The sequence below is a fragment of the Cryptomeria japonica genome, chromosome 9, assembly GCF_030272615.1.
Source record: "Cryptomeria japonica chromosome 9, Sugi_1.0, whole genome shotgun sequence".
Lineage (NCBI taxonomy): Eukaryota > Viridiplantae > Streptophyta > Pinopsida > Cupressales > Cupressaceae > Cryptomeria > Cryptomeria japonica.
This window is the reverse complement of record NC_081413.1, coordinates 601,430,799-601,449,506: the sequence shown is the minus strand read 5'-3', so window position 1 is coordinate 601,449,506 and position 18,708 is coordinate 601,430,799. Positions and strand designations below refer to the sequence as shown.

The window sequence follows — 18,708 nt, the reverse complement described above, 5'->3', positions numbered from 1 at the left end:
TAGTTTTGAATAAAATAAAATGTACAAATAAATTTATATGCAATAATTATTAATAATGCATAATCACATATTTATTCTATATCTATTAAATTTTATAAATAAATTAAATATTATGCCACTCTAAATTTAACCAAATTAATTTTATATAAAATATTTAATGAAATAAAGATATACACATATAATTATTTTTTATTATTTAAAAAAAATATAACTAGATAATTATTCCCTAAAAATTATATATATCTACAATTCATAAATACAGAAAATGTTAATATTTTGTAAAATAAATATAAAAAGTAAAATCAATTTTATAAGCTAAAAAATTATTCTTTGTAATAATAATAAAAAGGAATAAAGAAACTAAAAAGTTTGAAATGATTCTTTAATAATAAAAACTAATCTAAGGAAATAATAAAAGAATAAAAATCTTGCATTTCTTTAAAAAAATAAAATTCTTTTAACATGTTAAAAAATAGAAAATATATCTGGAAGAAAAACAATCAATATAATATGCAACAATTAATGTAGACAATGCATGCAATATTCTTGGAAGAAAAGCAATCCATAATTAGAAAAGAGTTCACTTCTCTGTTGCATCATACATTTCTATTTCGTATTTTCCTCAGAATTTTGGGATATGCCAACATATTACTTTCTTTCTTAGCAGAGGTATTTTATACTTGCTTGCTTGAAACATCTTTTGTGGGTAGAAAAGAGTCAAAAGAAAGAAGACACGAGGAGTGTAGAATTTGAGTGCAGCGATGAGAATACGGAAGCATTTGAGGAAATGGATCTCACTTGTAGGTATGGTCATTATGCTGATGTATTGGGTCATGGTGCCTTTAAGACAGTTTACTAGGCATTTGATTACAAAGATGGTATTGAAGTTGCATGGAACAAGGTGTCTTTGTAATGGCTCAATGATTACTGCATGCAAAGACTCTACTTGAAAGTCTCTTTGTTGGGTTCTCCAGTCATGACAACATCTTGATGTTTTATGATGCCTGGCTAGACATAAACACTGAAAGAATCAACTTCATTATTGAATCCTGCCCATCAGAGACCTTGAGACAATATCGACAGAAGCATAGGCATGTTTCAATGCATGCAATCAAGAATTAGGCATGACAGATATTGAGGGGCTTGAATTATTTGCATGGCTGTCGCCCTCAAATTATTCACAGGGACTTGAACTGCTCCAACATTTTTGTGGAGGGAAACTCTGGCATACTCAAGATTGGGGATTTGGGACTTTCCTATGTTCTTGGGCAAGATGGGTTTGCACATAGTGTTGTTGGTACACCTAATTTCATGGCTCTTGAATTGTATGAGGAGAATTATGATGAACTAGTGGATATCTATTCATTTGGAATGTGCATTATGGAGATGGTTACCATAGAGATTCCTTATAACGAGTGTAGTAGTGTAGCTCAAGTTTACAAGAAGGCGACTTCTGGTAGAATGCCTGCAGCTTTGGGAAAGGTTCTGGATCCACAAGTTAGACAATTGATTGATAAATGCTTGGCACCAAGAATGGTGAGGCTTTCTATTGCAGAGCTTATGATGGATCCGGTCTTCAATCAGGTTCACATGGTTTGATGAAAATAATGTGTTATTGTTGTTGGGAATGTGAAGCCCAACAATCACATGACCATTCACCTTTTCCACACTCTTCATTTCATGGCTGAATGCGTATATAAATGGTTGTGTAGCCCATGTGTATGTACTATAGTATTGGAGATTGATTAATAGAAGTGTTCCCTGCTTTCTAGTGGATGTAGCCAATAATGGTGAACCACGTTAAATTTCGTGTTATGCATTGTTGTGTTTTCACTTCTGTTATAGTTTCTTTGTTTTACTGTTGATTATTATGTTTTCTTTGCTCATTTATAATCAACAATTGTATAGAAAATGATATTGTTGTAATCTTGGATGCTTACTAAGCTCACTTTCAACATTCATTGTGAGCGTCTTTTTATTGTATGTACAAGAAAACATTGCATGAATGTTGTGCCAGAAAGTTCTTTTGATAATACTACTTGCATGGCATAATATTTATTGAGAAATGCCTTACCTCAAATGTCACCATTGTTGAAGCCACTTGAACCATCGACATCACTCCATTAAGAGAGTTAGTCTCCAATAATAACACAATGGTAAATAATATTACAGTCATTTTCTTGCTAATGTTGTCAATATCCAGCTTAATGGTTAGTCTGTTGAGGTTCAACATTGTTGCTTTTGATTAGGGTTAGCCTATCTTAACTGTTGGCGACAGATTTAGACAAAAGGATTGGATATGAAGAAGAATGACCTCTACTCTAGAGAACACAGTTTTATCACTAGGCCAATTCATTTTGTGTAGATATTGAAAATTTTCATCAGAGAAGTAGGTTTTGTGATCATCACACAACAATTGCAAAAATAGAATTCTTTCTCTATATAATGGAGAAATTGGTTGCTTAGTTTATGGTGCATGCATGGATAACAAATAATCACAACTAGGTCTAATGGGGAAAAAAAAATCTCCTAATCATCTCTTAATGGATCGCCATTCATTGTTCATTGCTTAGTGCCCTGTAAGCCCCTTTTGAAACGTTTCTAGAGGTTTTGCCAAAGTTTGCTCGGTTATACTTCACTCCTATCAGTAGCATTTGCTCAAACACACCTAGGGGTTTCATTTGAATATATCCTGCAATGATTGATTAGCACTTAGTCAAGCACAAATTTGAAGACCATATTGCCGGTAACAGTTAAAAGGAAGAAATTGATTTGGGAGAGAATTATTTAAAACTAAATTTCTAAAATTGAGTATATATTGTTGATTCTTTTTAGAAAAGATTGAATAGAAAACCACTTATCAATCACATACATTAAGAAATGGTATGAGACATTCATCTTCTTAGATTAGTACTTCCTCAAAATAACCAGGTGAGTTTGTAGTTAAGATGGTCAAAAAGGGAGCACGACAACATTAAACACCAATTGACAGAAGACAAGTTTCTTTTGGAAAATTGCAATCCATGAACACATCTGACACACACAAAGGTTGATAGTTGGTCTTCATAAACTCCTTGTTTGTCACTATTTGACTTTGAGAAAGAAAAATATGTCGTATGAGAAATAAGGGGGAATGACATGAACCAATACTTGCAGTGACAATTGATGTAATCAATGCAACTTATAATGAGTGCTTATGATGTGGAATGGGTGGTTGTGTCTAAACCTGTTAGCTAGTGAACTACGTCTTCCAGTAAAGAAGAATGTTGATAACATGTCCTATTATTATAGACAACAATTTCAAGCAGAGAGGACTATTGCACCATGCTAAAGGGCAGTGAAAGGTGTCAAAATAGTTGAGAAGACAGTGGGAGTAGGCAATGTCTATCCAACATTTAGAATTTACTATTGACTGTTTTTAATAATTAATTGTAAAACAAATTTTGTTATATTTTAATTTTTAATTATTTAAAAACAATGATCAAATGATAAGTCTGAGTGCTACATAGACAATGGTGTGGGAACATGTTTCCATCAGTTTGGGAAGAATTGAAACGGTTAGGACTATTTTCTTCATCAAGATAGGAAGATATAAGACAAATTTAACGAACTCTCCTTTATCCTCCTGTTGAAAAGTTTCACTTGCATTTAAAGATAGGAAGTAGTCAAAAAGGGTCATTGAATGCCATCAATCTTATGGTTCCTTCAGACAGGACCAAACCCCTTTCTTTCTAAATCAATTTCAATAAGAGGTTATATCTTACATTATATATATATATATATATATTAGAAAAACTTCTTTGTAATGGATTTATTATTTTATTGAAATATAAATATATGTTTAAGTCTTGTTATCAATAAAAGGATTAATATTGTAATAATATCTTGAACTCAAATAGGCATGATGTCGCTGCATTTGGTTCAGTCGGCTAGGGTTTCTGCAGGAAGATGCTTTTATGGAAATAATATTTCTGATCGTGGAGATTCCAGTTGGGCATCCATGGTGAAGGGGCATGATGACCAGGTTTGTAGTTTTGTTGCATCGAATCACTACAAGAATGGTGGTTTTGGGCCATGTCAAATCTGACTGGGCGGTGGTGCATATGTTGGAGGTGCTTTTGACCATCAGTTTCGACCCCCTATAGATTTTGAACGGACAATGGGTGAGTGAAAAAGGGGTTTTTTGGATCAGGGGGATCCAATGCCAATGTTGAGGGGAGAGTCAAGGCCTCATGGTAAGGATATTAGGGTCCCCTTGTTGGATTGTTGGCATTGACAAAACTGGTCAATCAAGAGAACTGATATATGTGCTAAGATTTGTCATTGATGTCCAACACTTACTGGTGAAGACACTAACCGATGAAGTGGTATAAGTAGAGTGGTGTTTTTTAGTGAGAAAAAGTGATGACTTACAAACACATGGAAACAACATTGGTAACTAATGATTAAAGGTTTAATCAACTCAAGGAAATATAGACTAAGCCAACTAGTCTATCATTCAGGAATATCAGTCACTCTGATGATGATGAAGTCACAAAAGGTGACTCAGACAAGAAAATTTGAAGTTGTATGCAAACCAGAATCTCATTGGAAAACAAGGGAAGAGACTTGATGCTAGCACTACAAACCGACAATGAAAGGATGAACCAGTAATATAGAAGTGTAGTGGCATACTGGTACACTAGTATGATAGAAGGAAGACATGTGATCACCATAAATCTTGGAGTGGTGATCGGTTATTCAATTGCAGTGGCAAAATATGAGTTGGTGAGTTTGTGTCTACGCCAAATCATATGCTGGTAAGGTAAATTTTAGTTATCATGCACTCAATAATGATTAGCTATAGAATTTCTGGTTGGTACTTAATTGATTGAACACGACCTAGAAATTACTATATTTGAAGGATGCAGTGGTAGAATTTTTTTGAACACTTGGCAGAAATGTTGGAAGGCGCGCAAAGAAAGAGTGGGAGATTTTGAATTTGAAATCTTCTAAAATCCATGATTGCTTTGATTGAGGGAATGCCTGAAAGTGTCGATAGAAAATGTATAAAGTGTTCTTGAGTTCATTTAGAAAGTTTTGATCGTGAAATTTGCAACAAGCAGATCTTGTTGAAGGCGATCCAAAGTGAAGAGTAGAGAGAGGAAGTGCTAAGAGGGTTTAGAAGAGTAGAGTGTGTTTGAGGTAGACCGACTAAGTGCAGAGTTGAGAGACAAAGAACCAACATAGTGTAGAGCTGAAGGTCAAAGAACCAATAGAGTGCAGAGCCGAAGGATAGAGAATCAACATAGTGCAGAGCCGAAGGTCAGAGGACCAGCAGAGTACATTTCCAAGGGACAGTCGATCGAATGAGTGAAGAGCTGAAGGTGTAAGAAGAAAATCGATGTTGTACAAAGAAGACACAACCGATGTAGATTGAGTGTGATGCATATTGAGATCTGATCAAGTTATCAGTAGATAATTCAGTAGATTATCCATCTATTGCTTTCTAACCACTGCAACATAAATCCCTTAACTGGGTGGACTTTAATAGGTCCCTTTTGTAAAATCCCTTAACCAGGTGACATCTTAGTTTATGTTCTTATGTCCTTTAACTAGGCTACCTTTAACAGGGTAAAGGCACTAATCGACCTTGAACAAAATCCCTTAATCGGGTGGCACCTAATAGTGTCTTTGTAATCTCCTAACATGGATGGCTCCTCATCGAGTGTACTTCAGAAGAGTACAAATTTTGTGAGTTCCTACTCACACCGTGGTTTTCTCCCATTTGGGTTTCCACGAGATAACTTCTTGGTGTCACTGTCAACTTTTCATGCTTGCATATTTTACTTCAATGATTAAGTATATTGTTGGATATTAGATGAATGCGGATTTAAGTTAAAAGTTTAATTGTGAAGATTTGATCAAGTGCTGATTCACCCCTCCCCTCTCAACACTAGTTGGGACTAACAATTGGTATCAGAGCATCAGGTCCTTAGAATTAGAAGAAGCTTTATTAGCTTAAGGAGAGATCCAAGATGATGCGTAAGGAGGGTCCTAAGTTCTCTAAGGAGAATTACAGCTTATGGTGTCGAAGAATGAAACTCTATCTAAGATCCCTAGGTGAACACTACTGGAATCATGCGATCATATAGTACAGTGAACCTTTAGGGACTCTTACTTTGGAACAGATCAAGGAAAGGAAAGATAATACTGCTGCTATGGATCTGATTGTTAGCACTCTTTCTGATAATTAATTTGTTGAGGTACAAGATTTGAAAAATACTTTTAAGATATGGAATAAGCTGAAGACAGTCTATGGGGGAGATCCTCATGTTCAAAAGGCCAAAGTAGACATCCTGAGAGGAAAATATGATGAGATGAGGATGCGGGAAGGAGAAAACATATAGCAGTATAGCAAGAGGATAAAGGATGTAGTAAACTCCATTAAAAGTGCTGGAGGAAAACTTGAGGAGGACGATGTGGTTAGAAAAATATTGAGAACCTTGCTACCACAATATGCCATAAGGGTCTCTGCTATCCAAGAACTCAGATCCTTGGGAACAGTCAATGTAACTCTTGACTCATTGATCGCTAAGTCGAATTCTTTTGAATTGAGCAATTATGACAACAACGTACCAAAGATTGATGCTACTTTCAAAGCCTCCATGATGCATGCACCGACAAGGAGAAGGAAAAAAACTGGTAGTAGTTCTACTACCAGAACCAGTCATTCCCATGCAAGTGACAATCTACTATATGAGGAACAAGAGCAAGATGAAATTGAATCTCTATTGGCAAGAAGATTTCCAAGAGGAAAAGGAAAGTACAAAGGTAAACTACCCTTAAAGTGCTTCTCCTGTAATAAGATAGGTCATATTGCTTCAAGATGTCTTGACAATGATAGAGACAAGAAGGATAATTTCAGAAGCTACAAGGACAAGAGCAAGAAGGAATGTTATCTTGCAGAAGAAGGGTTCACTGATGAAGAATCGAAGGGATCTGATGGAGATGGCATTGCATTTGTGGTAGTCAAGGAGGACAACACAGAGGAAGGAGATATGGCATTGATTTCTATCACAAACTAGTGTGGAGAATGGGTGATCGACAGTGGTTGCACTCACTACATGACCGGTGACAGAAACAAATTCCTTAGCATGGAGGATTGCAATGGAGGAACTGTGAGATTCAGAAATGATGCTCCTTGTGCAGTAAAAGGTAAGGGGTCTATAGCCCTAAATGATAAGACAAGTTGTGATGATGTCTATTGGGTAGAAGGGTTAAAATATAGTTTTTTAAGTGTTTCGCAACTTAACAATAAGGGTTACCAGTTAGAATTCAATGAAGGAATATGTCAAATAAATGACAAATTAGGAAGTCTGATTGCCACCATTTAACAATCAAGAGGCAATCTATTTCATCTAGACACCACCATAGGTAGTTGTCCAATGGATAAGGTTGAAGACATTTGGTTGTGGCACAAAATATTATGTCATGTTAACTTTGATAGCATAACAAAATTCAACAAGACAAAATCTATTAGAGGTATGCCTGATATAGTGAAACCTGAAAATGCTATGTGCAAAGAGTGTCAACTAGGAAAGTTGACCGGGTCTAGTTTCAGCAGTAAAACCTTTTCATCTGAAAATGTGCTAGACTTAGTTCATACAGACCTGTGCAGTACCATGAGAACCAAGAGTTTCTATGGAGACTGATATTTTATGTTGTTTGTGGATGACTTCTCAAGAATGATGTGGGTTGTATTCTTGAAGGAAAAATCTAAAGTCTTTCATGTGTTTAAGGTTTTTAAGGCTCGAGTAGAAAGAGGAACTAGCAAGAATTTTAAGTGTTTGAGATTAGATAGAGGAGGAGAGTTTACATCTCAATAGTTCATGAATTCCTGTGAGGAACAAGGGATTATGAGGCAAATGTCTGCACCCAGAACACCTCAATAGAATGGAGTTGTTGAAAGAAGAAATAGAACTCTTATTGATTGTGCAAGGACTTTGATGATACAGAAGGACATTCCACATATCTTTTGGAGAGAAGCAATAAGCACTACTATATACACTTTGAATTGGATACAAGTAAAGAAAGGGATAAATAAAACTCCCTATGAATTATGGAGTGGATACTCACCTAATGTTTGTTATTTCAAAGTATTTGGAAGCAGGTGCTATATCAAGAGGGACGAGTACACTAGAAAATTTGATCCCAAGAGTGATGAAGGAACCTTCTTAAGTTACTCAACAAAGAGAAAAGCATACCGATGTTTAAACAAAAGGACTGGTAAAATTGTGGAAAGTGCAAATGCCAGAGTAGATGAGTACTTTGAGAAAAATGAACAGGACAGTAAGAGTGAACCAGAGGACTATAAAGGGTTCGAGTACAATGTACTGGTGGAACCTACTAAAGAAGATCCTATTGAAGTGGCAAATGAAGAATCATGTGAAGTAGAACTTGCACAATCGATAGAAGAAGCTCCGAGGAGTGAACTGGTATTGGCTAAGTATGTCAGAAATAATCACTTTGAAGAAAATATCATCGGTGACAAGGATGCAGGAGTTCTAACCAGAAGAAGATAAAGAGAGAATGGTTGTATGCTCTCCATTTTTGAGCCCAAAATAGCAAAGGAGGCTCTAAAAGATGATGACTGGGTCAAAGCCATGGAAGAAGAACTGGAGCAAATTGAGAAAAATGATACATGGACTTTAGTGCCCAGACCAGAAAACAAAAATGTAATAGGCACCAAGTGGGTGTTCAGAAATAAAATGGATGAAACCAGTAAAGTGATAAGAAACAAAGCAAGATTGGTCTGTAAGGGCTATGCTCAAGAAGAAGGTTTCGACTATGGAGAAACCTTTGCACCGGTGGCCAGGTTGGAAGGGGTCAGAATTTTGTTGGCTTGTGCTGCTTATAAAATCTTTAAATTCTACCAAATGTATGTCAAATAGACATTCTTAAATGGGGTGTTAGAGGAAGAAGTATACATAGAGAAACCATAAGGGTTTGCATCTGAAGATGGAAGGAATATGGTATGTAGGTTGCAGAAGGATCTGTATGGGTTGAAAAAAGCACCGACAGATTGGTATGAGAGGTTACACTCATATTTGCTAAGCATATGGTTCAAAAGAACCAGTGATAACCGTAACCTGTATCTAAAGAGTGGAGCTGAAGGAAAACACCTAATTGCTAAGATCTTTGTGGATGACATCATATTTGGGGGAGATGATGTGATGAGAAAAATCTTTGCAGAACAAATGAAGAAAGAATTCGAGATGTCCATGATTGGCGAGATATAGTTTTTTATTGGCCTGCAAGTCTCTCAACTAAAGGATGACATCTTCATCAGTCAAACTAAGTACATAAGGGAAATTCTAAAATTTTTTGGAATGGAAGATTGCAAACTTGTTGGAACTCCAATGGTTACAATTTGAAAGCTATCTAAATATGATCAGGCTGAAGAAGTGAATGAGACACTTTACCAGTCCATGATCGGTAAGTTGCAATATGTAGTACATAGCAAACCAGACATATCACAAGTTGTTGGCTTGGTTGCCAGATTTTTTGCAAATCCAAAAGAGACTCACATGGTGGAAGTCAAAAGAATATTCAGATACCTAAAGGGGATTCATGAGTATGGTCTCTGGTATCCACATAATCGAGACTTCAGTTTAAGTGTCTTCACTAATTCAGATTGGGCTAGGAACATTGATGACAAAAAGAGCACTAGTGGAGGTGCATTCTTTCTCAGAGACAAGATTGTATCTTGGACAAGTAAGAAAAAAAATTGCATATCTCAATCCACAACTGAGGCTGAGTATGTAGCTACTGCAATCAATTGCACACATATAGTTTGGATCAAGCAACTGCTGGAAGGAATACAAGAAAAAGTGGTTGGACCGGTAGTGATTCATTGTGACAACACCAGTGCCATTGAAATATCCAAGAACCCGGTGATGGACTCCAAAACAAAGCACATAGCCATCAAATATCACTATCTAAGGGAACAAGTTCAAGAAAAGGATGTGATGTTGGAGTACATACCAATAAAAGAGAAGGTGGCTGACATCTTCACCAAGCCACTACAGAAGGACACCTTTGAATATCTCAGAGGTAAGTTGGGGGTTATGCCCCTCCATTCAGTAAAGTAAGAAAACAGGGCTCTACATCAATATAGTATGATTTCAAGTTTAAAAAAAAAAAAAAGAGACTAGATTGATGAGTGTGGACTACTCCGGTTAGGAGGAGCAGTCTTGTAAGTGTATAGAAAGGACTCTTTGGAATTGTTGTCAAAGGGGGAGATATGATTAGAATGCTTGAGCATTGGTAAGTAGTGATTGAGCTGAAGTTGCTGCATCAGAGTATTACCAGTGACAGGGGGAGATATTCATTACTCAGGGCATAAGTAATGACCAGATTGGTACAGAGATGAAGGAAGTAAAAGAACATGCAACTAATTAGCCAGATTTTGAAGTGTTTGCCATCAATGCCAAAGGGGGAGATTGTTGGATTGTTGGCATTGACAAAAGTAGTCAATCAAGAGAACCAGTATATGTGCTAATGTAGTACCCCTACCCTAATCAGTTTCTAATCTTGGTTTGACCTGAGTTAGTTTAACGTATTATAGTGTTATAGTCAGATGTTTTGATTTTAGGGCATACCTGTTATTATGGTTTTCACACCAATTCGTATGCAAGTTATTAATTCTCATATTTCTTGTTATTATCTCGGGTTAACGCTTTCATTAAGTTTATATATGTATGCATGTATGACTCTTGGTTGCAGGAGATTTCAGGTACAATACTGCATGGGTGCGAGGTTCGTCTCCACTTGGATTTGTAGGTTCGAGTGTACCTCTTTAATCCTTAGAGTTGGATTAGGTGGTCGTAAGACCCTTGTTTGACCATAGTCATGCTCAAGTGAGCATCGTCAGTTGCCGTCGGTATCCCCTTTGGTTGGGTTTGCGGGTCGTCTGTCTGTGTGACTTCTTGGGTTGCGTGTTTTGTGTGTATGGTTAAATTGAGTAATTAGTCCTTAGTATTTAATTTGATTAAATATGTGTGTTTATGCATTATTTTATTTGGGGACTAAATTAAATAGGCTCCCTTTTCATGTGATTAATCGTTATTTAAATTGCTTGATTTAGTTTAGGAGCAAGTTCAATTAAACGGTTAATTATAAAACATTAAATGTATTCTGTTTATGCTTATGAAAAGAAAGATTTAAATTTAATTGAAATAGAAAGGTTAATTTCCATTAATTGAGAAAATCAATTTTAAATTGAAAAACAAGTTTAATTATTGATATAGTTGGAAAATAATGATTTTTGGGATTTATTTTAAATAAAATATTTTTATTCCAAAAATTAAATTTTGGTCGAACATTTCCCTTATAACCTAGACTTTTGGAAAATATTGGGGATTGATTTTTTTGGAAAATATTTTGGGATGAAAGATTTGGGGATTTTGGAAGGAGAATGATTTCTTGAGCTACAGGTTGGGGCTCTTCATCAGATCCTTTCCCGGAATGATTATGGAGGTAGGAATTCTAGTTATCAATTAGTTATTGTTTAAATTTTACAAAAAAAATGGGCATTGGATGTTCTTCATGCTATTTAGTTTTAATTTCTCCATTGATTGCCCTCAAGGTTATGAATCATTGTGGAAATTAGTTGATATTGGTTTATTGCTTGAATCCTTGCATTAAAAATGAGCTTTCTTATGCCCAAAAGGATTATTTATTTGGATGGTATTTCCACAAATTCTTTCAATTTTAGAAAACCTCTTCTTGCTGGAAATTTTCATTTTAAGTATCATTATGAGACTGTTTTAAAAGAAATAATGAAATGGGGTTTGTCTTTTTGAAAAGAAAAATATTTTTAAATCGAAATTATATATTATAAAGTCGATTTTTTTTGTTTAAAATGAAAATTTGTATTTGAAAAAAAAAATTAAAAAAAAAATATTATTTGGGGTTGGAGGGCGAGGAGCGGAGCTCTACCCGCGCCTCCTCCCCCTGCGCAAGCCGCAACCGGCGGTGGCCGCAGTCACTGCGACCCCCGCGGTGGCTGCATAGGTGTCATGGGACCTGCGTCCCCCACGGTGGCACCGCCCGCGGCTAGGGTTTGGGCCACCCAACCCCCGTGTAAGGAAGGTGGGCCCGACCGCCCTCGCCGCCCCCCTTGTTTTGTATTTTTTTAAATTATTTTTTTTAGTTAAATTTTTTTTAAAAAATAATTTATTATTTAAAAAGTTTTTTTAATTAAGTTTTTAATTATTTATTAATTATTATTAATATATATTTATTAACGAGAATAAATATATATGTATTAATTAGTATTTAATTTGAGAGTTGTGCATCATTAAATTATTAATAATATATATTTTATTAATGAATATATATATATATATATATATAAATTAATATTTAATTGGATTACTATACAATATTAATTATTAATTGTGTATATTTTATTAACTGTGGGTTTATAAATATATATGAATTAATATTTGATCCTTTTGGACCTATAATATTAGGGGAGCATCTTTTTGGAAAAAGATAGAATATTATTTATATTGGAAAATTCTTGAGATAAAATATACATTATTCAGGAGAATATATTATTTGAAGATTTTAATGTTATAGGCCATCTGGAAATGTTAGAAATGAATATTTTATCATTGGACATTATGAATTTAAATGATATGCTTTTGGAATTTAATTAAGTATCATTTGGAAAAATTGTTAAGTTACTAATATTCTCGATTAGTAAAATAAATGGTTTAATTATATTTTTTCCTCTGTTTGAGAAATAGACAATGGTACTATTGCAAATTATGGTATTGTATTCACCTTGCAATGATGTTTTCCTATTAGTGTATTTTGGAAAACTTAGATCATGTAGAAAACTTGATCGACCTTTATTGATTAAATCAATGGGAAAGAAAATTGTCCTTCCTGGTTATTGCCTATGCGAGTTTAATTTCTGTATTCGATTTTACTTACGTAATGGCAAGCTTTAATTTGTTTGATTTGACCCTATCGTATGGTGGATTTGGGTACCTATTTCTGTCCTCGGTCTTGAGTTGACTATTATTTTTGTTGTGGTGTTGCTATTGGTCATATCCTTTATGTGGGTGTCGAATGATGATTCGTGGTTGACCATAGTTGGTCAGGTCTCTGGTTAGAGTACCGTTAGTAAGTGTACCTCTTTTGAGTCGTGTTTGACCAAATGGATGTTCCCTCCCTTTTTGAACTATGTTTGCTTGACCATGTGTATTCCTTGGTTTCTGAGGTCACTTGAGTATAGTGTAGTGTCGTATGGGAAAGTGGCTTTCGATTGGGGGCTGCGCCCAAAGTGGCTGCTGGGTAACCCATCAGAAGTGAGTCTAATAAGTGATAACCTAATAGTAGATTAGAATGTAATCTCTAACTAAGATAATTGTGCCTCACACATGGGACGAGTGCTAACACAGACTCGACATGCTGTGAGAAGGCCTGAAATGGCAAACCATCATCCTTGTCTTCACGAAAGGATGTGTGGGTCCACATGAGGCATGGATGGGCCGGAGGTTTAGATTAGGTTTCCAGTGCAACCCAGTGTATGGAGCTGAAACCTATGAAGACCTGCCATGGTAACCATACCAGGTTGTGTGATGACACTTGTCCCTACATTCGCTAGTGAGTTGTTGTATGGTCTTGATAGGAGCACCTTTTGTGGAGTCGTCCTGTTGCTTATGCCTTGTGAGTACCTGGTTTCATGTTAGACCTTAGGTGGTGATGACTTAGTTTTGTGGATGCTCTAATGGACCTTTGTATTAGCTTCGATTATGTTCAGCCGGATCCTTTCCTTTTTCAGGGATCGTTTATGTATTTATTGACCGATGTGTTCGTTGTCTATTGATTATGTTTTGCCTTGATGGCAGGATTGTAAATTATGAGAACCTCATGTATTCTTAACTTTATTAATTATCAGAGGGGTCTTGCAGTTGAGCAGACTCGAAGATGTAGCCCTTTAGGGGTGAACTCTGAGATCATCTTGGTGTTATGTGATGCTTTTATTCTTATGTTTCATGTTTAGGGTTAGCATGTATGAATGACATTTTGATAGAATGTATAAGTGGATAAGATGAAATTAATTTAAGATGCATGTATGCAATCATCTTTTAAAATGCAGTAAATTGGATTGTGAAAGAATGTAGCTTAGAGTAATGGAGTATATTCAGTTGTTGTTAAGGAAATTAAGTATGCATGGAAAGATCTCATAAGTTTATGATAAAATTCTTGTGTGTTAGAATATTAGATGCATGGCTTATATTTTAATGAAAAGCTTGAATGTAAGATGTGAATAGATCTTAATCAATGAACCTTATCTTGTAATCCATATATTTTCATCTTCTGAAAGAAGTTATCCTTGTTTAAGAATTATCTCGTTATAAGATAATCAACTTATTGGATTTATTAGTGTGAGTTAAGTTAAATGTGCAATTAAGTAATCATGTTGGGAAACTCTATAGGTGTTAGTTGATGTCTTCCGCTATGTAATCTGAATTTTGATATCTTGTTGTATCTTAATGTTGTGTTTATCTTAAAAGAAAAAATCATTGCACTCTATTCTTGTGTTATGGCTTAATCCCTTCGGGGTTTCCTGGCGGGGCATTACAGCTAAGATTTGTCATTGATGTCCAACACTTACCGGTGAAGTGGTATAAAAAGAGTGGTGTTTTTTAATAAGCAAACATGTTGACTTACAAACACATGGAAACAACATTGGTAATGAATGATCAAAGGTTCAATCAGCTCAAGGAAAATCAGTCACTCTAATGATGATGAAGTTACAAAAGGTGACTCAGGCAAGAAAGCTTGTAGTTGTATGCAAAACAAAATCTCATTGGCAAACAGGGGAAGAGACTTGATGCTAGCACTACAAATCGACAATCAAAGGATGAACTGGTAATATAGAAGTGCAGTGGCATACCAGTATGACAAAAGGAAGACAGATGATCACCATAAATCTCAGAGTGGTGATCGGTTATTCAGTTGCGGTGGAAAAAGATGAGTTGGTTTGTGTCTATGCCAAATCATATGTTGGTAAGGTAAATTTCAGTTATCATGCAGTCAATCATGATTACCTACATAAATTCTGGTTGGCAGTTAATTGACTAAACACGACCTAGAAATTACTATATTTGGAGGATATGGTGGCAGAATTTGTTTGAACACTTGGTAGAAATGTTGGAAGGTGCACAAAGAAAGAGTGAGAGATTTTGAATTTTGAAATCTTCTGAAATCCATGATTGCTTTGATTGAAGGAATGCCTGAAAGTGTCGGCAGAAAATGTATAAAGTGTTCTTAAGTTCATTCAGAAAGTTTTGATCATGAAAATTGCAACAAGCAGATCTTGTTGAAGGCAATCCAAAGTGAAGAGTAGAGAGAGAGAGGAGGTGCTAAGAGGTTTTAGCAGAGTAGAGTGTGTTTGAGGTAGATCGACTAAGTGTAGAGTCGAAAGACAGAGAACCGACAGAGTGCAGAGCTGAAGGACAGAGAACCGATAGAGTGCAAAGCCAAAGGACAGAGAACTGATAGAGTGTAGAGCCAAAGGTCAGAGGACTGACAGAGTGAAGTGTCAAGGGACAATCAACTAGCTGAGTGAAGAGATGAAGGTCTAAGAAGAAAACTAGTGCTGTGCAAAGAAGACACAACTGATGTAGATTGAGTGTGATGCATATTGAGATCTGATCAAGTTATCAGTAGCTAATTCAACATATCATCCATCTGTTGCTTTTTAACCACTACAACATAAATCCCTTAACTGAGTGGACTTTAACAGGTCCCTTTTATAAAATTCCTTAACCAGGTGACATCTTAATTGACCTTCTTAAGTCCTTTAACCAAGCTACCTTTAACAAGGTAAAGGCACTAATCGACCTTGAACAAAATCCCTTAACCGGTTGGCACCTAACATTGTCTTTGTAATATCCTAATAGGGACGGCTCATCACTGGGCGTACTTTAGAAGAGTACAAATTTTGTGAGTTCCTACTCACATAGTGGTTTTCTCCCATTTGAGTTTCCACGCAATAACTTCTTGGTGTCACTGTCAACTTTTCATGCTTGCATATTTTACTTTAGTGATTAAGTATATTGTTGGATATTAGATGAATGCAAATTTAGGTTAAAAATTTAATTGTGAAGATTTGATTAAGTGTTGATTCACCCCTTCCCTCTTAGCACTAGTTGGGACTAACAACCTTCTGCTGCGGCTTTGGTTTCAATGGCCAAGCTAACTATTATCAATTTGACAGAGGAGATTGAGAAGGAGATTGAGCAGACTGAAAGGGTTTTTGCTAGCTTAGGGCTTATTGGGCACTTGAGAGGACTTTGGCCAAGTCTTGGTACCCTCCATAAATGGATTTCAGAACTTTGGGAACCCATTGTGGAGGATTGTGTGCAGATTTACCCTCATGCTTGAGGGTTTTTTGTTGTGGTTTTTCAAAACGTGGAGGATAGAAATAAAATCCTTGGTGTTTGTCAATGGTGCTGGGAGGCCAACAATCTGTTGATGTTGAAAATGTGGCATCCGACTTTCAATGCTGAGTCGGAATCCTTTGATCACACCCCTATTTGGGTTAGGCTTCCAAACCTTCCTTTGTATTTTTGGTTTGATTCTTGCTTTGAAGTTATTAGGAACTCCTTAGGTAAGTTTTTAATGATTGATGAAGTCTCTCTCAATTTGTTACATACTACCTTTTCTCATGTCTTAGTTGATTTGGATACTTCCAAGGATCTCCCTTCAAAGATCTCTATTTCTACCTTGAAAGGTAGTTGGCTTCAGCCTATGGATTATGAAGGGATTTATTTTAGCTACAGGTGATGCTTTAAGATTAGACATAATGTTGATTCTTGTGATAAGTGCAGGGTGAAGAGACTAGCGTCATGGTGCAAAGAGGTCAAACTCAATTTTTATATGGTGGAGAAGGAGGAGTTGAATCGGGAAACCCTCCAAGATATAGGGGGTTTGGTTAAAGATATCATCAAAAAGGCTCTTGATCGAACATTTGATGTGCAAGGATTGGGTTGTGGTCTGGATACCGTGGATGATGGTTGTGTTCTTGTAGGTTGTGGCTCTTTTTAGGATGTCAGTAGGATAGCACAAAAGGTAGAAGGTGGCTCTAGCTTTAAGGGGGTACTGATGCAAGGTTGGATGTAGGGATTCAAACTGAGCAGCATTGTCAAGGTAGTAAGGGGTTGGATGTTTTGGGAGTTCAGAATTTGAAATCTTTAGAGGATGCCAAAGCAAATGGATGGATAGAGGTGAAATGTAAGAAGGGAAAGCGAGGAGTGGGAGGGAGTATTTTTTTTGATCCCTCTCTTGGGGGAGCTGATGGCTATGGGGAGGTGGATCCCTAATTGTAGCCCCACCTGGTTCGGGCCAATTCAAAATCCTAGATAATTAATAAAAAATCATTATTACCGAGCAAAAAATAAATAAAAGGATTCATATTTTATTTTCTTTTATGGCTGTAATATGTTGTATTTTTTTTACCTTTGAGTTATATTATATAGGTGTCAGTATTTTCTATCATATTTGATCAAGTTAATTGTAAACATTTTATTTTTCTTATAGTTGTGGTCTCTTCATATTTCACTTCTTAATGGTATTCTAATAGAAGTTGTTTCGTCTATTGTCATTTTTGAAGATTGACTTGTTCTTTTAATGTAAGTTGAAGGGTATTATACATATTAGTTCATCACCATCATTGAACTCTTAAACATTTTTTTCTCTCTTTTCATCTTAATCAACACTTAGCATTAAGATTAGTTCCTTAAAATTGAATCAGACCTATTTTCAAAGGGAACCAACCCTTTCTAGAGAGCTATCTCTATGTTGCAAGTCTCACACTAAAGGATAACTCATTCATATAGATGAGACTAGGCTTCAAGCTTTAATGATGTATTTTGAGGCACTAGAAAATGCTTATTTTGATGAGAGGTCACATTTCATAGATAATGGACTAGACTATTCTGGAATTATATTTCATTTAAATCTTATTTTGTTTCTAAATATTATCATAACTACTCTTGTCAAAATATCAAACACCCACTATTTACTTTTACTCTACATTGATTGATTTTATTTTTTTGTTAGTCCAGGGTATCCCTGTGACTCAGCCCAATGACATAGGTTTCCCATTATGGGGCGAGCTGAGGTGAGACTAGTCCTTGGAGATTACCAAGTCGCCCGTAAGGCATGTCCATCGATTGATAGACTGATTAATTTTTTATGTATATACATTCTTTTGTATTAGTCTAAACTAAACTCTAAGGGTTGCTTATTTACCCTTTTTTATTTTGGAAAACTCAATTGAGCTTACATAAGATATCTTTCCTTCTATGGTTTTTATCCTCATTATGGTTTTCATATCTATATTTTATGAGGCAACATATTGTTTTCAATTGTTAGCCTCTATATCATACTTGTATAAATCATTGATTTATATTTTTTTGGTCACCTTATTTTGGCTTTTGTGTTTGTGTTTCCCCCTTAATTTAAGATATGATTTATATTTGACTCTATGAGTTGATTGTGTTTTATTAGTATATAATTTCAATGTGAAGGGCTTGTCATGATCTTAATTATCTATTGAGAAGGAGCCCTCTCCTAAATCCTAATTATATGGCAACATAATAGATAATAATGGTGATATATTTGATGATGTACATTTTG

The 18,708-nt window shown here is 35.6% G+C and overlaps 1 pseudogene; it reads left to right on the top strand.

Annotated features, from left to right (window-relative positions):
* The first annotated feature begins 531 nt into the window (after nt 1-531).
* On the top strand, nt 532-17,390 carry LOC131074528 (probable serine/threonine-protein kinase WNK11; annotated as a pseudogene).
* Nucleotides 17,391-18,708: the final 1,318 nt, after the last annotated feature.